Source organism: Stegodyphus dumicola, chromosome 6, assembly GCF_044657685.1.
Source record: "Stegodyphus dumicola isolate Sdum_Otavi_A_Nest chromosome 6, ASM4465768v1".
In the NCBI taxonomy this organism is placed as follows: Eukaryota; Metazoa; Arthropoda; class Arachnida; order Araneae; family Eresidae; genus Stegodyphus; species Stegodyphus dumicola.
The window spans coordinates 212,936,852-212,955,798 of record NC_140773.1 but is presented as its reverse complement, the minus strand read 5'-3'; the positions used below and the strand labels follow the sequence as shown (position 1 = coordinate 212,955,798).

Sequence of the window (18,947 nt, the reverse complement as noted above, 5' to 3'; positions counted from 1 at the left end):
TTAAAAGAAACTTCATTTTGAGTGCGAAAGTAGATTTTAAGATTTTAATGCCATTCAGACAGAACTGGATATTTTTACCATACCTTTCAACGTAAATTGTGAAGCAGTGAGGTCAGATTTGCAGCTAGAATTAATTGGGTTGCAATCTAACAATCATCTCAAGCAGTTGTTTTTAAATATACCAAAGCTAGAGTTTTACAAATCATTATCGAAAGTAAGTTTCCAAAATTTAATATCACTCGTCCAGAAAATCAGTGCTATGTTTGCTTCTTCTTATATATGTAAGCAAGTGTTTTCAACTATGAACTTTTAGAAAGAATTATTTCAGAAATAGACTGAGATGAGCATTTAGCCTCGTTCCTTCGAGTCAGTGTATCTCACTTCGAACCATAAGGAACTTTTAAAAATGAAATCGCAATTTCATTTATTTCATTAACGTATTTAAATTGTAATGCTTGTATATTGCTTTTAAAGTTTTAGAAAAATTTATCTCGGCCCGCCATTTTTTTTTTTTTTTTTTTTTTTTTTTTTAATCTTTATCTTATGAAGATTTACAGGACATAGCAACAAAAATCTCTTATTACGCTTTGATTTTATGGATAGTTGTTACGCGTAATTCAAACCGATCTCTGGATAAATAAAAATTTAATCTAAATCTAATAATAATATAGAATTCAAAGCTAAGTAAAACGTATCATTTTGGGAGAATAATCCTTTCCATTCCCTGGCGGAATAATTGTTCCCGCTGATTGAATTTCTAATTAAATGGATGTCCGAAATCCAAATACTTCCGCCAACAGTGTCACTGCGGGAAATCTCGGCCATCCGTCGCGTCCACTCTTCTGCGTTGGCGCAGATTTTATGTTGGATACGTCGCCAAGTATGATTACCCGGAGGACGCCCTGCTTCTCTCGTGCTCTCATCTTCCCCATCCCATGCATCGGGCGTTGCTTAACCATTAGAAAAAGGGACGCGAGATCTGCCGGCGTGCAGGATCCTAGGACCAGCACGCGGCGAATGCCACGGATATGCCACCGGTCGGAACGACTCTCTCGAAGTAAGACGGAAAAAAATACTGTCATCCAATTTGCATTCCTTGCATGTTTTCTGCTGACACAATCCCTTCTTGCACTCTTGATCGAGGTGTCGTCGGGGTCGCCGCAGTGCGCGGTGATGGTGCAATCCCCTTGCGGAGGTGATTGTGATGGTAGGGGGTGCTTTTGAAAGCGGAATCTTGCTTTCGCTCCCTCGTTCTGTGTACACAACAAACAGATTGTTGTCACTTTCGGTCCATAGCGTACCAGCTAAATTCAGCTCGTATGCTGCACTGAATAGAAATGCCTTTTTAAAATATATATATATATGTTTTGCTTATACAGTTAACGTTTCGTACATTATTCTGTGCTAAATTATTGCGTAATATATATACACACACATACACATATGTGTATTAACATTTGTATTTGTCTTGTCGCGATGTCACTGACGTTTTTTGTATAATTAATTTTAAGTTTCGGTGTTACTTAATAATCTATCAACCTAAAAATTTTAAACATGTGTAATGCATGAAATAAATTAATTAGATAGTCTTAAGATATAATCTTAAGAATTATAATCTTACTTAATTTATTATAATCTTAAGAATTTTTCTTGAATAAGATTTTACTTACTCTGTACGGTCTTAATATAATTATTAATTAATTTATAATTAAGATAATTATTCAGATTATAGTAAATCTTATTCAAGTAGAATTCTTAAGATTTTAAGTAAAAATCTTATTCAAATAAGTAAAATCTTATTCAGACAAGTCAATTAATTAAATTATCTTTGAAAATGATTGTTGAAATTTCATAATTTACTAAATTTGGACTCCAAGGTGTTTGAATATTATACGGTTGTGAAGATAATTGGGAAGATGGAAGAATTATATCTGTGAAATAAAATATTTTTATAGTTTGAACTGGATACTAGCAATATAAAATATAGCAGTAAATTTGCGTGCAGATGTATGTTTTAATTTGATATATTTGCTATAGGCGGTAAAAAGCAGAAAAAAAAATTGTATCAAGTATGTTATAATATGGTTATTACTAGTTTTTAGTAGAATGTTTACATAAAATAAGGGAAGAGATATTTATTAACAGATTCTACACAGTTTTTCCTGTGTAGTTAAATAGTATTCTATTCGTTAACTTGTAGTAAAATACAGTAGCATTGTAAACTGAATGCTATTGTAAACTTTGTGTCATATTTATGCGTATTTTACATACCGTTTTCGCTGTTTGCTCTGATTATTTGATTTATATTTAAATCAAACAGCTGAAGTAAGTAGTTAAAAAAATGGCGTAAAGTTTATTTAGTTTGGATATATGTTAAATTAGCAAGCTTTGAGTAACCTTTTCATATTTTCCTAAAATTATGATTCTTTATACATGAGATTTTCAAAACTCATCTTTTCCACGTGTTTGCATATTTTATAGTGTTGTAAAACTGCAGCTTAGTGAAAATGGTAGATAGCCGGTAAACTGGCTTTCGACATTACTGGTAATTAACATTAATTATGTGTAATGCCGAAGCAAATTATTTACGTAATGAACTTGTATTTTTAAACAAGTTTCTTGAATTAAAATGATTTAAATAAGAAAGTTAACGATAAGCAAAGTAAATATATGTATTTATATCATAATTCATATACGTTATTATTTTGTTTGTTAGTGTTAGTTTTGCAAGCATACAAAAGTGTCTTAAGTCAAAGAATTTTTTTAAGCATGTTGTTATGCTGTAATTTGTATTGTTAAAATCTTGAACACTGAAAAAACACGTGTTGTAAATCAACAATTTTATATCTCCTGTAGTTGGTATATATACAAGCGTTAACTGTTTCACGCATTCTTTGCGGAGATTCTTGAAATAAAGTTTGACACCATCCTTGCATCAGATGTCCAGATTCACTAACTCCTTGTCGCACGAAGTGGAAGTTGCTCGTATTTACTTTTTAACCCCCCCCCAAAGCAAAAGCAAGGAAAAAATCTGAAAGTTTTCATATTTTGACGGTCGCCCAAGGGAGTTTGTTAACGTTTTTTACGCGCTTGCTGCGCTTACAGTCAGTCTACCAGTCTGCTGTTTTACTCACTCCTACTAATCCATTTTTTTTGTCTTTTTAGCTTTATTATTAACATCATTTTCTTTGCACTTACGCCGTATACAATTAAACAGCAAATTTTAAAAGCAGTATAAGAGTATACGTTTAGGGTTCCCGGTGTAGTAGCATTAAGTGTTGTCATACGCTTCTTTTTTTTTTTTCCATTCTTTTCTCAGTTCATCATATCAACGTTCAGTTTTCTTACTCAGATGGCTTTACAACACGCTTGTCTTTTATTTATCAACGCTGTTTGAGTGTTAACTTTATTTATTAAATTTCACGTTCATGAAACTTACGCCACATAAAATTCGATTCAACAGTAAAATCGCAAAATATTTAAAAACAGCATATCTTTAGAATTTCCAACAAACAGTCTTGCTCGCTGGAGATAAAAATATTTTCTTCTGTACAGTGACCCCATGCTGGCTTTGAAATCGTTGAGTTTGTTAATCAAAAATTCGTTTTACAGAATAGGAAATAGATAAGAAAACACATTCAAACAAACATCCGTGCTTCCAGATGCTCATGTTCGGGTGGAGGACTTTGTTATTGAAAACTTGATGACTCTAGGTACCATTGCTTTTTCACAACGCGAGAAACATACATACATTCATGCAGATTCATCATTATTTAATTTCTTTAAATATAATACCGTGTGATAATATTTGGTGGCAATAATTTGAAAACTGATTCAATGTATAATACCGTTTCGAGACTAATAGTCCATTTGGGCTGAAAAGAAAAAATAATTAAGGAAATACATTGTTTTTAAGACGTAATGCAGAAATCATTTGCTCTTTTAACTTTTCTTAATCGCAGAAGTATTCGACGTTGACTTGACTATTTTATAAGGAACAGAAATTGTGGAGATTTAGAGATATGGTATAAGTCAGTGGTTTTCAGCATGTTTTGCTCCATGCACTCCTTTCACCACTGCTTTCGCCATTGTAGGATGTTCGTTCTCCCCCCCCATCACTTTCTAAAACTCGAAACGTGCGCATATATTTATTTAGATTTAGTTTAATTGCAATGTGTTTTTGTAAATTAAACACACGCACATACACATATATGTATATAAGATGAAAAATATGTAAATCAGTTTTATAATTTAATTTAGTAATAACCTTTTAATTCCTGTTTGTTAATTTGGTTATTTCCTCTTTATTATAAAAAAAGTTAGAAACATTTCTGGACTGCGTCATTTCTAGATAAATACGTTTCGCATTACTAGCGTCTGTCCGACCTAAACCAAAACTTTCCTCTCGGTGAGCTTCTATGTTGGACATCTGCGCACTTTAGCTTCTCTATGTGTGCTGCTTGGAGGCAGTTTTGCTGTGCTCTCTTCCTATCGCAAAACTATCAAAAATGTAAATGTTCTGGAAATAGGGACGATTAAAGTGCCAAGTGAATTGTGGCCAAAATATCAATTTAAATAAAAATGGAATTTAATCTGGCTCGACTGCCAAGTTTTTTAGTCATTAACGATTTAACATTCTACGCAATCAGAATTCTTCCTCTTCAATGTGGATCCCGTTCTACGCCAGCAAAATTGCTACGTCTTTGTCTCTTTTTTATCTCACATATATATATTACTTATACATGTATATAAAGAGAGACAGATAATGAATTGCGGACAAACATTTTTACTAGAAATTCTTTACGAAGGTATTTCCTCCTGACAGATAGTTCTCATTCTCGTTTTGTCAAACAACAATTACATAACTCCTTATCAAATAAAATATCCAATTTCATCATAACAGAAAGTGAAAATGCGTTTCATTGAACATACATTTTAGTTTCTGCCATCTTATTTCGACCATGTTGTTAATTTACAGTTTTTCGTTTTTTGAAGATAACTGAACTATTAGGAAAGCTGAAACAAGAACGATTGAGTAACTTGAATTTCTTAAGACAGTTTAGCTGAGAAAAAGTATCTTATTATAAGCATTAACCTTTTCTTTATAAAAATCATTTTATCAGATCGTGTTTCCAAACTAATTAACGTAAGATTTTAAGTTTGGATTAAGTAGCATTTGTAAAACTTTGAAAAAGTTTACTGTGCTGATAATTTACTACCGTAGTGCTATCTACTCTAAGTGTTTGTTTGAGTGTTCCTAAGAGCTATGTTTCAGTGCTATCCTCCGTAAGAGTTGCTGTGGTGGATTTTTATGTAATGAGAAATCAATTCATATTGACATTACATAAAACTAAGGGGAAAATAACTCATTCACCTGCTTAGAATCAAAATTGGAATGACAGGGCGTTTTAATTTTATACCCGCTTCCGTTTTGTATGCCATGGAGACGGGAAGTTATGTTCAGTAGAACGTTTTTGGTTTGTTTTCTGGAAATAATCATACTAAGCACTGTTTTGCAAAATAACAAACTTAGCATTTACAGCATATCCATGTTAGCATATATTAAAAAAAAAAACGAAACTGTGTTATTTCACAAATTATATCATGGTATGAAAGAATAATGCTTATTTCTAGTTAGATACGTTGCATAAAATTTTAATACTAGGCTTAGAGATTTGCTACTGTAATAGTCATAAATTCTAACATGAATAGCATTTGAATTTTTCTTTATGATCTACGGTAGTGATATAATATGTGATCTACCGCTTTCAATTTGTTATTTTTATTTTAGATGGAGCCACTAAGACCTTATTTTTAAATGTGAAAATAAATACGAATACTTCAGAATACATTAATGAAAATCGCTTAATTTATTCAAGTGTTTGAATATTAGTACCGTCTGCAGAATTGACAATTTTTTTTTTTGATGGTTTACGTTCAATTATCGTATTCTAATCGTCCTTATAAGGACCAATTACGATACGATCAAAATCGAGCCTGCGGTAAAATGTTGAGAAAGAAAATGATAAAACAACAACCTTTTAGAATTTAAGGGAAAAAAAATGACTAATTTAAAATATATATATATATATATATATATATATATATATATATATATATATATCTGAAAGGGTTCAAATTTTAAACGGTCTCCCGAAAGGGTTTGTTAATTTTTTTTTAAGCTCTCACAGAGCTCGCATTTCACCAGTCTGCTGTTGGCACTCACTCCTGCTAACCCATTTCTTTTGTCTTTTTAGCTTTATTAATAAGCATCATTTTCTTCGCACTTATGACAAATAAAATTGAACAACAAAATTACAAAAATTTGAAATGCAGCATAGTAGCATATGTTTGGAATTCCCGATGCAGCGTTAAGTTTTGGCATACAGTTTTTTTTTTTTTTTTCCTCCAAAAAGTCTTTTTTTAGTTCATCATATCAATGTTCAATTTGATACTAAAACGGTTTCACAAACCTTTTTTTTTGTCTTTTTATTACTGACGTTTTGTATGTTAATTTATTAATTACGTATCATGTTTTTCGCACTTACCCCACATACAATTCAATTCAACAGCAAAATCACAAAAACATGAAAAATTTGCTTTTAATAGCAAGACATATGCGATAAATTTTAGATGTTTGAAATCCGGAAAACATTAATTAATGTTACTGTTGAATTCCTTTTTGTTACGTGTGCACTTTGATCCGAAAAGCTCGTAAACTTTATTTATGTTTTTGTTTGTTTCATAGTCATGTTCATATAGCAAGTAAATATTTTCAAAATACTCACAGAACTCTTTTAACCACGAGCCTAATATAATGCTGCTTTGAGACGGATGTAATGTAAATTTATATTTCACTAACATTAAATAACTTACACAAAAATAGAAATGCAAGAAATCAGAAAGCTTTCAGATATTATATTACGCCTATAAAGGCGTTTATTTTTTAACGTTTTGTGTATTACCTTTACTTATAAATATCATGTTCTTCGCACTTGAATCATATAAAATCCAATTCAACAGCAATATCACAAAATGTTTTTAAAAAACATCTTTAGAATTTCCGGTAAACAATCTCGCGCGCTTGAGATAAAATTTTTTTTTCTCGTACTGTGTTGCCATTGCTCGCTTTGAAATCGTTGAGTTTGTTAATAAAAAAAATCGTTAAAGTATTACGAAATAGGAAATAGATAATAAAACAAATTGGAAATTCAAAATTCGGACTTCTAGGTACCGTTCTATTTTCACAATGCGAAAAACATACATGCATTCATGTATATTCTTCATTATTTAATTTCTTTAAATTAATACAGAGCGATAATAGTTGGTGGCAACAATTTGAAAAGTGATGCAGCCTTTTAGAGCGATTCATCGCAAAACGCTATTTCAAGATTAATAGCCCTTTTGGGCAGGCTAACGCTTCTTTGGGCTAAAAAATTACATAGTCTTGTTTTTAAAACAAAAATGTTTTTTTGTATACCTAATAAGTCAACAGTTCAAAATGTACAGCTAGTCTGTCTGGAAGTGCTTTATATGTTATCTTATAAAATTATAATCTTTACTATGTATTTTAATGATACAAACAGGCATTGGACCTTTCCTGGATGCAAATGTTTTATGCAGATCGTTACTATGTATTTTAATGATGCAAACAAGCAAATGTTTTATGAGCCGCCATTTTCCTATGAATTGCTGAGAATCTGACTGATAGTTAGTTCTTCAGATCATATACGTATTGAACTAGATGTTCACAATGAATAATGCAGACGAAACTTTAGAGCTTAGAATCAATTTACATAATAGTCCTGCATATTTTAGCATTGCATCTGTTGCGTTTATTAAATACTGATGAATTTATGCTGCCGAATATTAGCATTTACTAAAGCCTTTGAAGCATAATTTTATTGTGAGTTTTATTTAGTGCATTTTGCTTTTAAGCATTTTTTCCCTCTTTGCAGTTACATCAGGAGAAGCGAAACAGTGGCAATCGCTATGATAGTCTGTAAATTCATTTGTGTTACATAGTCATAGATCGACCAAAAAAATGAATGCAAGAGAATTAAAATTTCATTTTGCTTGTACCATTCAACATTATTATGGAAAATATATTTCTCACTAATTAAGTGGTATAAAAATAGTGCATGTGCTGCTAATCGTTTAAATTCTACGTTCTTTTGTTCTAATTCTTCGGGAGAAAAAATAAACAATGCACTATATATTAACAACAATAATATTCGCATGTTGTTTCCTGAGAATGTTTTTAAGAATCCTTATCCTTATTTTTATTATTATTTAATCGCATGTAATTGCTCCAGTCAACTGCAGCACTTCACACAGACTAAGCTGTTTGTTACACCATTTCATGGACGTCAACTGCTCTGCCCAAAAATGCATAAATCTAATTGCAGTGACGAACGATATTACGGAACCGCTGAAACAATTCCAACACGGAGGCCCTTCTTCTTTTTGCAATTTTTAACATTACACCTCCAAATGGTTTCGTCGTTAACATAAAGTTTCATGTTGTGCCCTTTTTTTATTACACATTTGTTAGGTAAAAGACATCTTTCTTGAAAAAGTGATATGGCGTCCACCTCTTTACTGGTAAATTAAAGATCGTTAACACCATGTTAAAAAAAAAGTAAATAAATAAAAAATAAAAATAATAAATAAATAAATAAACAAAAATTTAAAAAAAAATACAAGGCCTCCCCCCAAAAAATCTGAAAGGTTTCAGATTTTAAATGATGTCCAAAGGGGCGTTTTTTAACGTTTTGTGTGTTAGCTTTATTTATTAAATATCACGTTTTTTGCACTTAAACCATAAAATTCAGTTCAGTAGCAATGTCGCAAAATAATTTTAAAATGAGCCTATCTTTAGAATTTCCGATACACAGTTCCACGCCCGCTGGAAATAAAAAAAGTTCCCCTCCCCCGCCTCCGTAGAGTTTTGCCATTGCTCGCTTTTAAATCCTCGAGTTTGTTACTCAAAAATTCGTTAAAGTTTTACAAAATATGAAATCGATCATAAAGCAAATTCCAAATTTCAAATTTGGTCTTCCACATGCCTATATTCATAGGAGGATTACGTCATTCAAAATTCGACGGCTCTACGTACCGTTCTTTTATCACAATGCGAGAAATATACATACGTTTATGTAGATTTTTCATTATTTAATTTCTTCAAATATAATGCAAGACTCTAACATCTGGTGGCAATAGTTTGAAAAGTGAAACGTACATTTATAGTGATTCAATGCAAAATCGCAAAACGAAAGCAATAGTCCTTCAGGGACAAAGCCCCTTTGCACTAAAAAGTAAGTAAGAAAGAAAACTGTCGGATTTTACATCACGCCCAAAGGGGCGTTTCTCTAACGTTTTGTGTGTTACCTTTATCATGTTCTTCGCACTCAAACCGTAAAATTCAGCTCAACAGCAATATCGAAAAATAATTTTAAAAATATGAGCATATCTTTAGAATTTCCTATACGCAGTCTCGCGAGCTGGAGATAATTTTTTTTTTTTTTTTTTCGTACAGTGTTGCCATTTATCACTTTGAAATCGTTGAATTTCTTAATCAACAATCCTTTCAAATATTGAGGTTTTCCCCTTCTCCCGCTCTTGTTACAGACTGATCCATTTCTTATCTTTCACACAAATTTTTAGGTACATTTCTTCTAGAAAGTGCATAGTTAGAAAATAAAGGGCGATTTCTAACATACCAATTGCAAGTCCGGAGACTTCAAGAAACATTACTAAGTTTTAAGAGATGGCATAACAGACAGGGTATCGGAGAGCCTGCTGTAAGACAGTGAAGCACATTTCTGATTTGATATATTTGGAAATACAAGTGTACGTAAACATAATATTGAACTTTCTTAACTTCAAGTTAGCGTACACCTGCTCCAAATTTTGTTTATCTGCATGTATAGCCAAAGTAGATAAGCTTAAGGCTGCTTTATACTTGCTTATTTTGCCATCGCCTATGTAATGTGAATCCCAAAATTGAGAATATACCACATGTTCTGAATAAATTCAGTTTTCATGCGAAATGATGCATTTTGACATCGTAAAATCAATTTCTTAATTCCTATATTTTAATCTTTTTATGACAATTCTAGGAAAAGGTGAAAATAAGAATTTAAAATTTGGAGCAAATAAATTATTTAAAAAGAAATGGTGACTGGATATGATTATTTAGTTTGTAAAGTCTATGTCTCTCTGGGAATATAGACTTTTAAAAGGACTGTAGGATGTAGTTTTGTTAGACCACATAAACTAATCTACTAGACCCTACTAATGGCCTGGCGACTTCTCGCACAGGCGTGAAAGTAATGCCAGCACCGAAGAAGGATGAAAATAACCATCTATTAATTTCAACTCTGAACAGAAAGGTACGTACTTCATGCTTTACAATAACACCGACCACTTGCGGTGGAACTTAATTTGTAACACAATAAATCCAAATCTAAAAAGAGTAGTGCTGGTCACGTTACGGCTAATCTAGGTTGATACACAAACCTAACAGGCGTGATAATTATTCGAAAAGGTCAAGAGGCGTCTCAACGTAGCAGCAAGGTCAGAAACGTAACGTGCGCTGGCTAGCGAAACACAAACTCCAAGATTCACCCGTTTAAATATTCACTTTAAGTTTACATCCTGGCAAGGAAATGCGAAGGGAAGTTGAGGAGTTCAGGAAAGGTAACAAAAATTTGAATAATACGTTAGTTGAACTAAAGGAACTAATGGACTAACTATTGAAGAATTATATTCTAACCTTGTGAAACAAAACAGAAATCAGAAGAAGGATGTATTAGACCCTTTTATTCAAACATAAAATTAACAGATCACCCAGCTTGGAATACGAGAAGCGAAGCACTTCAGAAATACGTAACAAATAATAATTTCAATGTGTGATAGATTAGCCTAACGGATCACAGAATACGTAAACGCGCAGGAGAAGCTCTGGTTTGTAGTAAACCGGCGAGACAAGCTAAATGGCTAGAACACTCAACGCCGCTAACGCAAGTTGGTAAATCACATCATAACGTAGTCTGGAATAGGCAGACCCGCTCTAAAACTAACTTTCGAAACTCTTATTTAAATAGCACTTCTTTCTACCTTAATATGAATAAACGGTCGCTGTCTCATTTACATTCTGGCATGAAAAGCGGGAATGAAAAGAGAGTAAAAGGAAAGTGCTCACTTAAAATGAACTATTAGTTATAAATAAATAGCTAAATCTCACAAGCTGTTGTTAACACTAATGAAATGGCTACAAGTTTGAGTATTTGCCTTGTGCTTTAAGTCATTACCTCGTTGAAATAGAAAATTTCTTTCCAAAACCAATTCCTGAAACACTTTGAGACTTTTCTTTGGTGTAAATAAATCAATCTAATCGTTCCTGATACCATCAATGAATGCAAACTTCCCGTGATCTTTTTGGGCCCTCACAACTCCATGTTATTATTGATGCACCTCCATTTTTGATTGTTGGAAACAAGAGCTTTGAACCAGGAGGTTTCCTTTAAGCGTTATGAAAATATCTCTAACAAAATTTTAATTTATTCTCATTGCTAAAAATTACTTTCCAAAGGGCTATTAATTTCGTCTTTATAAGTAGATACTGTGAATTTTTATTATTGATAACATTTTATCCAAGTTTTCGAAAATTACGTACAGCTTGTAAACAGATATTTCTAAGCTTGCTTGCAGAGATTTCTTCTGCAAGCTTCATTACTGATATATTTGAATTCCCATCAGTATTTTCTGTTTTTGAGCAAAAGGAACTTTCCTTTCTCTATCGCCTTCATTTTCAGTCAATCTCATCCTTTTGTACTTTCTAGTTAATTTTTAGCCGTAAGAAGTGAAGCACTTCAGAAATACGTTATAATACCAGAAATACGTCATACGGCAGAAATAGCAAATGTTATAAGGACGTTATAATACCGTCCTTATAACATTTGCTATTTCTGCCGTATCTTTTTCTTGTTAAGATTTAATACGAACTTCCTTACATAATTAGCCCAAAAGGCGTTAACCCAGAAGGGCTATTAATTTCGTTTTGGCATTTCGAATCACTATAAACGGTGTATCTATTTTCAAGCTGTTGGGCCATCAAATATTATCGCCCTGTATTATATTCAAAGAAATTAAATAATGGAGAATCTACATAAATGTATGTATGTTTTTTGCATCATGATAAAACAACGGTACCTACAGCCATCTAATTTAGAATTACGTAATCCTCCACCCTAATGTGGGCATCTGGAAGCCCTAATTTGGAATTTGTTTTATTATCTATTTCCTATTTTATAAAACTTGAGAGAGTTTTTGATTAACAAACTCAACCATTTCAAAGCGAGCAATGTCAATACTATACGAAAAAAAATACTTTTATCTCCTGCGCGCGAATGTTCTTTTTATATTATTTTGAGATATTGCCCATCAATTGAATTTTATGGTTTAAGTGCGAGGAGTATGATATTTAATAAATAAAGGAAACGCACAAAACGTTTAAAAAAAGCCCATGTGAGCGTAATATAAAATCTGAAAACTTTCAGGTTTTTAATAAAAAAAACTCTTTAAATAGAGGAAAATAGATCAAAAAAATGTCCCGAATCAAATAAAGGGGAAAAAACGACCCCCCTAAAAATTTTTTTCTTCTATTTGATTTAATACTAATACATTTAATTTTCGTTTCAAATATACCAAATACAATATTTTTACAGTTATAACAGTATTTTCGAAATCTAAATACGAATTTACCTTATATAACAAAATCTTTGGTATTCTTATGTTATCAGGACCGGATTCAGAAATGTATGTATCTATGCACATGTTTATGTAGGTATGTGCATATGTGTGTGCGTGTATACGCACATTTACATACATACGTACATATGTATATGCATTTATTAATACTTACTTCCATAAATACACGCACACATACACATATTTCTGAATCTGGTCCCGATAATAAAAAAGTAAAAATAATAGAGGGTTTTTAAAAATTATCTTGAGTAATCAACAGTAAAATTATAAATGATTTTTTTTATTAAATGTGTCATTTGTGCATAAACATCAAAAAGTATGTGGATTATATCTTTTCCGTTCAAATAACCAAATTAAAGGGAAATTCCTCCCCCCCCCCACACAAAAAAAGAGTATTCTTGGATTTTTGAGTCACTGTATACAATGTAATAAAAACGTAATGTCGCTTTCCTGTAGAGCATGCTGCAAGAATCGAACATTGTGTATCGAACAGATCATAGATAAGATTTATTACATAGAGAGTTTCAATTTTCATTGTCTAGAAGGACTACTTATTATGTCTGGAAACAATGCCATTAATAGACCCACGTTTGTTTTTTATAAGCCAAAACTTGAAATGTTTTGGAAATTATTTTGGAGTCATGTAAGTAATGGTTTGAAAAATTCCGCTCCGATGATGAATCGCTGGATGATACGCCATGATCTGAAAGACTATCCAGGAAAGCATGCTGTCATTAATGACGTTGTTTTAATAAACATTATAGATGAAGATAGTTCCTTTCATGTCAGGAAATTTCAGAAATGTTCAATGTAACTGCTAAAACCAATTCTTTATATCTGTGTCAGCTGAAGAAGATGGGAGAAGTTAAGCAAATGGGTACCCCAAGAACTAACCCAGCAAGAAACTTGAGGATTTCTTCATCCTCTTGTTAATACAACGTTTGTTACAGAAAGGAATCATCTCTGCATTTCTTGCTGAGGTATGATGTGAAAAAAGTCTAGTAAACCATTCAGCAAGCAATTAAATTATTAGATATAGCTAATAGATATCATTTACTGCGCTGCAAAGCCTTCTCTCCATCCCAAAAAGCTTGTGATATGAAAAATGGCCGGTACAGTCCTCAAGCTTATTTCTGAAGCCTAAACTTTGTGGCTGAGATCTGCAGCCTGGAATACGTGCAGCTTATCTTGCATCAGGAGCGGCCAACAGAGGTGAGCAGGAAAAAGATGTGGTTGTTGAGGACAATATGCACGCAGCGAAAATGACCCTCGATGCACTTATCATTTTTACCTTAAGTTAAAAGCTTACGGTAGATCAAAATTATTACTAATTATCATAAGGTATAATTACTGCCGCATCTGTCGTAATTCTCAGATATAATTATAACTGATTATTTGTTTCGGGCTTTGAAAAATAACACGCGCAAGAGAAATTCTATAATAATGCGCAGATAAAATTGGAAGTAGCTGTGTATTTCACTTCTAAAGAGAGAGTATTTTTTAAAATGATATGCGAGAACATATATAACGTTAGAAAAAGGTTATCCAGTATAATGGGTGGCTATTTTGGTGTATAGGGCTCCGTTCAGACAATGAGTATAAATGTCATGCCTGGTTTAAGCCGAGCTTCGTTGCTACGTAACAAACCTAACTTCGTCTCAAAAACTAGTTTAAGGTTTTGGCATAAAGTTCGAAGTTTCCAACTTTATACCGACTTGGCATAAGAGTCGACCAGTCAGAGCGAACGCTCGAAATCTGACTTGTTATACAGCGGGAAAGATGTAGCCACATACACGTAGACGCAAAGTTAGGTTCTCTAATTGGCTAAGATAAGGCTTAGACTCCGTCTCACAGGTGTAAACACAACTCTCGCATTTTATGCCTTATGACTAAACCTTTATGACATTTTCAAACGGTGGTATGAATACCAATACTGGTATTTGTTTAACCGGCACTTAAACCGAGCTTCGTTTCTAGGTCCCAAAAATGTTTAGGGGTTTTGGTGAGAGTTCGAAGTTTCCAGCTTTATGCCGACTTGGTATAAGAGTCGACATTAGACCGAACGCACCAGACCTATTGAGAGGGAAATCTGTAGACACATCCACGCATGCGCAAATTTAGCTTCATTAATTAGCTACGGCTTAGACCCTATCTCATAGGTCTGAACGGAACTCCCGCAATTTATGACTTATGACTATGCTTCTATGACATTTATACCAAAGTCTGAACGGAACCTAAATTACTTTCTGGCGAAACATTTACTATTGCCAGAAGTTTCATTTGAGGAAGCGGCAAAACGTTTTTCGTTGCTTTCTGGCGAAGCATTTACTATTACCGGAAGTTTTATTTGAGGAAGCGACGAAACGTTTTTCGTGCATATACTTAAGAGAAAATGCATATACTTAAGAGATGTTGAATCATTTACATTAAGAACGAGAAACGTTTTGTCGCTTTCTCAAATGAAACTTCCGGCAATAGTAAATGCTTCGCCAGAAAGCAACGGCGAAGCATTTACTATTGCCGGAAGTTTCATTTGAGAAAGCGACAAAACGTTTCTCGTTCTTAATGTAAATGATTCAACATCTCTTAAGTATATGCATTTTCCTACTTGAAAGGTTTTTATGATTATCATGATTAAATTTCTGGCTTGAATGAATATGAATGTTTTGTAATATAATTGGCAATTTCGGACACTCCTCCTCCTCTCAAACATTCTTTATTCTAGGACTGCCTTCCTGCTGGTAAGGAGGTAAAAAAACTGAGACAGTTGAATCTTTAATGCCACAGGTCATTCGTCTATAAATGCATTCTCCGATAATGCCATGGCCTGAACGTAAGCATACTTATCCCCCTCTCGAAATGGAAACTCAGAACTTCCGTTAAAAAAAAGATAGAAGAATTATGATCATATTTAATCAAGCGAGAAAAATGCGTGTTCTTTAAAAAGAATTCCTACTGTTTGTTAGGAAAATTACCATATTAACCACACATTTATTTTTGTTGCTTTGTTTGAATTGAGCTCTTTTCTTCTTTTCTGCCCTTCTCTCTCTCTCTTCATATAAGACCTTTTAAAATAAATGAGAGAGGTCGAGATAATGATGCAGCTGGAGAGTTGTATGAACGCGAACGACGGGTATTTAAGCTCATACGGGACGACGGGATGCTCAGGGGAGGCTTATGTTTTTTTGCGTTACGTAAATTATGCATGCTTACCGAGGATTGGGGGGAGTTTGTTGCGGTAAACTCAAAAAGATTAATGAGATTTAACTACATTTTAGGCGCAGTTAATTTAAAGCGAGTTTGTTTTTAATTTTTTTGATTAATAGCGTCCTTACTGAAAGGCGCTTTTGTTTTACGAGTGACGCTCGGTTTATTTTGATTGGCGGCCACGTGCGAGGTGAATAATTAAACATTTTAATGAAAGTAAAATTTGAAGTGACGTGGTACACTTTTATAAATGCCATCCCACTGAAGCGTTATTTCATTTTGGTGACCCTCGTGGCATAATATAAATAAGAAAAGTAGCTAAGAAGTTTAATCAAATAATACATTTGAAAAAAAAAAAAAATAAAAAAATAAATAGGAGATCCATGCAACCGTGTCTATGGAATTTATGCTTTTTGTATTATTAGGCAACATCTTCTATTATACATTACTGAATATACTTCCCTTTCAAAACAAATATACAACTAATTTATTAGTTCTGTGTTCACTAATTAATTATAAAAGCAACTATCTGATTTTGAGTTTTTTAATCACTTTTAAAAACTCCACATTTCCAATGCATCAAACAATTTTGAAACTATGTTAGTGCAAAAGTTTGCACTAATAGAATTTCATCAATTGTTGTTATAGATTGAATTGTCAATGAAGCAAAATATAATTTTGTCCAGGATTTTCAATTTGTCAATAACTTTAAACAATAGTCTAGATTATTTCTTTAATTTAACAAAACTGGAAATTCAGAACGAGGTTTTTTGCTTTTTCTGTGATTAATTTTGATTCTTCTTCCCTTGTCATGTGGAATATATTTTCCTTGAAATTTTCATTGAAATTTGTTTATTTCGCATTAATTCATTTCAGAAAGACTTAAAAGTTAGGCGTATTGTTAACTCTATGACCCGTTTTCCTAGAAGTCCATTGATATTTGCAAATAAAAAAATAATAATGTCTAGGATAATACGATGTCTAGCTTATAATTATATCTAGGATTTTTTGTTGCATTCCTTTGTATAACCTTTCATTTCATTTAAACGTTATTGGCCTAGATTAACTTAAAATATCATCTACTTGTTTAAAATAAACTTAATTCCGAAATCTAAATGAATTAAATGAATTCACCTTTTATTTTTATATTCGTTTGCTAGAAGTCAACAATTTTCAAAACTCCGATTTCTCTCAAGCTTGATATAAATACGGCGAAAAAATGTGTCCATAAATTAAAGTCGAATAATTATTAAACTGACTACTCTTGAAAATAAAATGATCATGTGATCTTTGGCGATCATGCGTTTGCAAACGTCTGTTTTTTCGGGACGCCTTGCGTGAAAAGTTTATATAAAAATTTTTAGAATTCTGAATGTGGGTATGTATATTTTTTTGCTTACTAGGTTTACTTTGTTCTTTTTTTTTTTTTTTTTTTTTTTTTTACTCGGATTACCTGATTAATTATCCTTGGTTTATAATTCAGTTTAATATATGTTTATGTATGTGATGAGTTATAAATGACAATTAGAAAAACTTGGACAACACGGTCTTCATGCAAGAATCACGTTTATTTTATTTAGTGTAATATAATATTATTTTTTTTCAATTATTCTAATATTGTTATATCTAATAGCTATTACTAGACATACAGATGTGTAAAACATTGAAGTCAAAAGGTACTCCAAAATAAAAAAGTTATTGCGCAATTTTTACTGCCAATTAATTATTAATAAACATTAAAAAATGTCAAAGTTTTCAGATTTTATAATTACGCCCAAAGGGGCTTTTCTTTAAAGCTTTGTTACTTTTATTTATTAAATATCGTGTTCTTCGCACTTAAAATATAAAATTCAATTCAACAGCAATATTGCAAAATAATTTAAAAAGAGCATGTCTTTAGAATGTCCAATACACAATCTCATACGCTGGAGATAATTTTTTTTTCTTTCGTACAGTGTTGCCATTGCTCGCTTTGAAATCGTTAAGTTTCTTAATCAAAAACTCATAAATGAAACTCCTAATTGAATTGTCAATGAAGCATAATATAATTTTGTCCAGGATTTTCAGTTTATCAATACCTAAATAATACTGTAAATTATTTCTTTAATTTAACAAAACTGGAAATGAAGAACGAGGCTTTTTTGCGTTTTCTGTGATTAATTTTAATTCTTCAGCTGTCATGTGGAATATATTTTCCTTGACATTTTCATTAAAATGAAATAGATAATAAACTAAATTCCAAATTCCAAATTTGGGCTTCCAGATCTCATATCCGGGTGGAGACGTATGTTATTGAAAATTTGATGGCTCTAGGTACCGTTTTTTTATCACAATGCGAGAAACATATATGCATTTATGCGAGTTCTTCATTACTTAATTTCTTTAAATATAATGCAGAGCGATAATATTTGGTGGCAACAATTTAAAAAATAAAACGCCGTTTATAGTGAAACACCACAAAGTGCCAAAACGAAATTAATTGTTTTTCTGGGCTAATATTTAATGTAAATTAATAAACTATTATATTTATAAAACAGATTTCTTATAAGAATATATTTACAGATTATTTTATTATCATCATTAAGATAGAACTTCAAAATTATATACTGCTGCCCTGAATATATGGATGTCTATGCGAAAGGAAGTTCATTTATCATTGCCAAATATAAATAATGGATATATCTTTTTGTCATATTAGCGATAGGAAATGTTTCTCTCTCGCAATGCAGCAAACTGGCAAACAAGAGGGAATTAATAAATCGAGAGCTAAAGAATTTTCCTTTAAATTAGGGAATATTGGAGTGCCGAATCTCCATATCAGTGCTCTCAGATTCATTTGTTTTGATCACGTTTTCCATCCAATCATTTTCAGATAATGTTCACGGTGGTAGGCTAGTGTTTCTTGGTCTGATGCCAAAGCTCCGGGTGCTTTGGAAGAAATACAAATAAATCAAAATAATAAAACC

At 32.2% G+C, this 18,947-nt stretch overlaps 1 protein-coding gene across 2 annotated transcripts in view; it reads left to right on the top strand.

Moving 5' to 3' along the window:
• Positions 1 to 18,947, top strand: part of LOC118195436 (beta-1,3-galactosyltransferase 5-like) — a 269,223-nt gene that overhangs the window by 193,709 nt on the left and 56,567 nt on the right. Inside the window, exon 1 of one of the 2 annotated variants that reach the window (XM_035366742.2) lies at positions 924 to 1,057. The exons of the other annotated variant lie outside the window; for it this stretch is intronic. The gene's annotated coding sequence lies outside the window, so the exon portion shown is untranslated. Of the gene's footprint in view, positions 1 to 923; positions 1,058 to 18,947 lie in introns of those variants that run through there. 2 annotated transcript variants of the gene reach the window in all.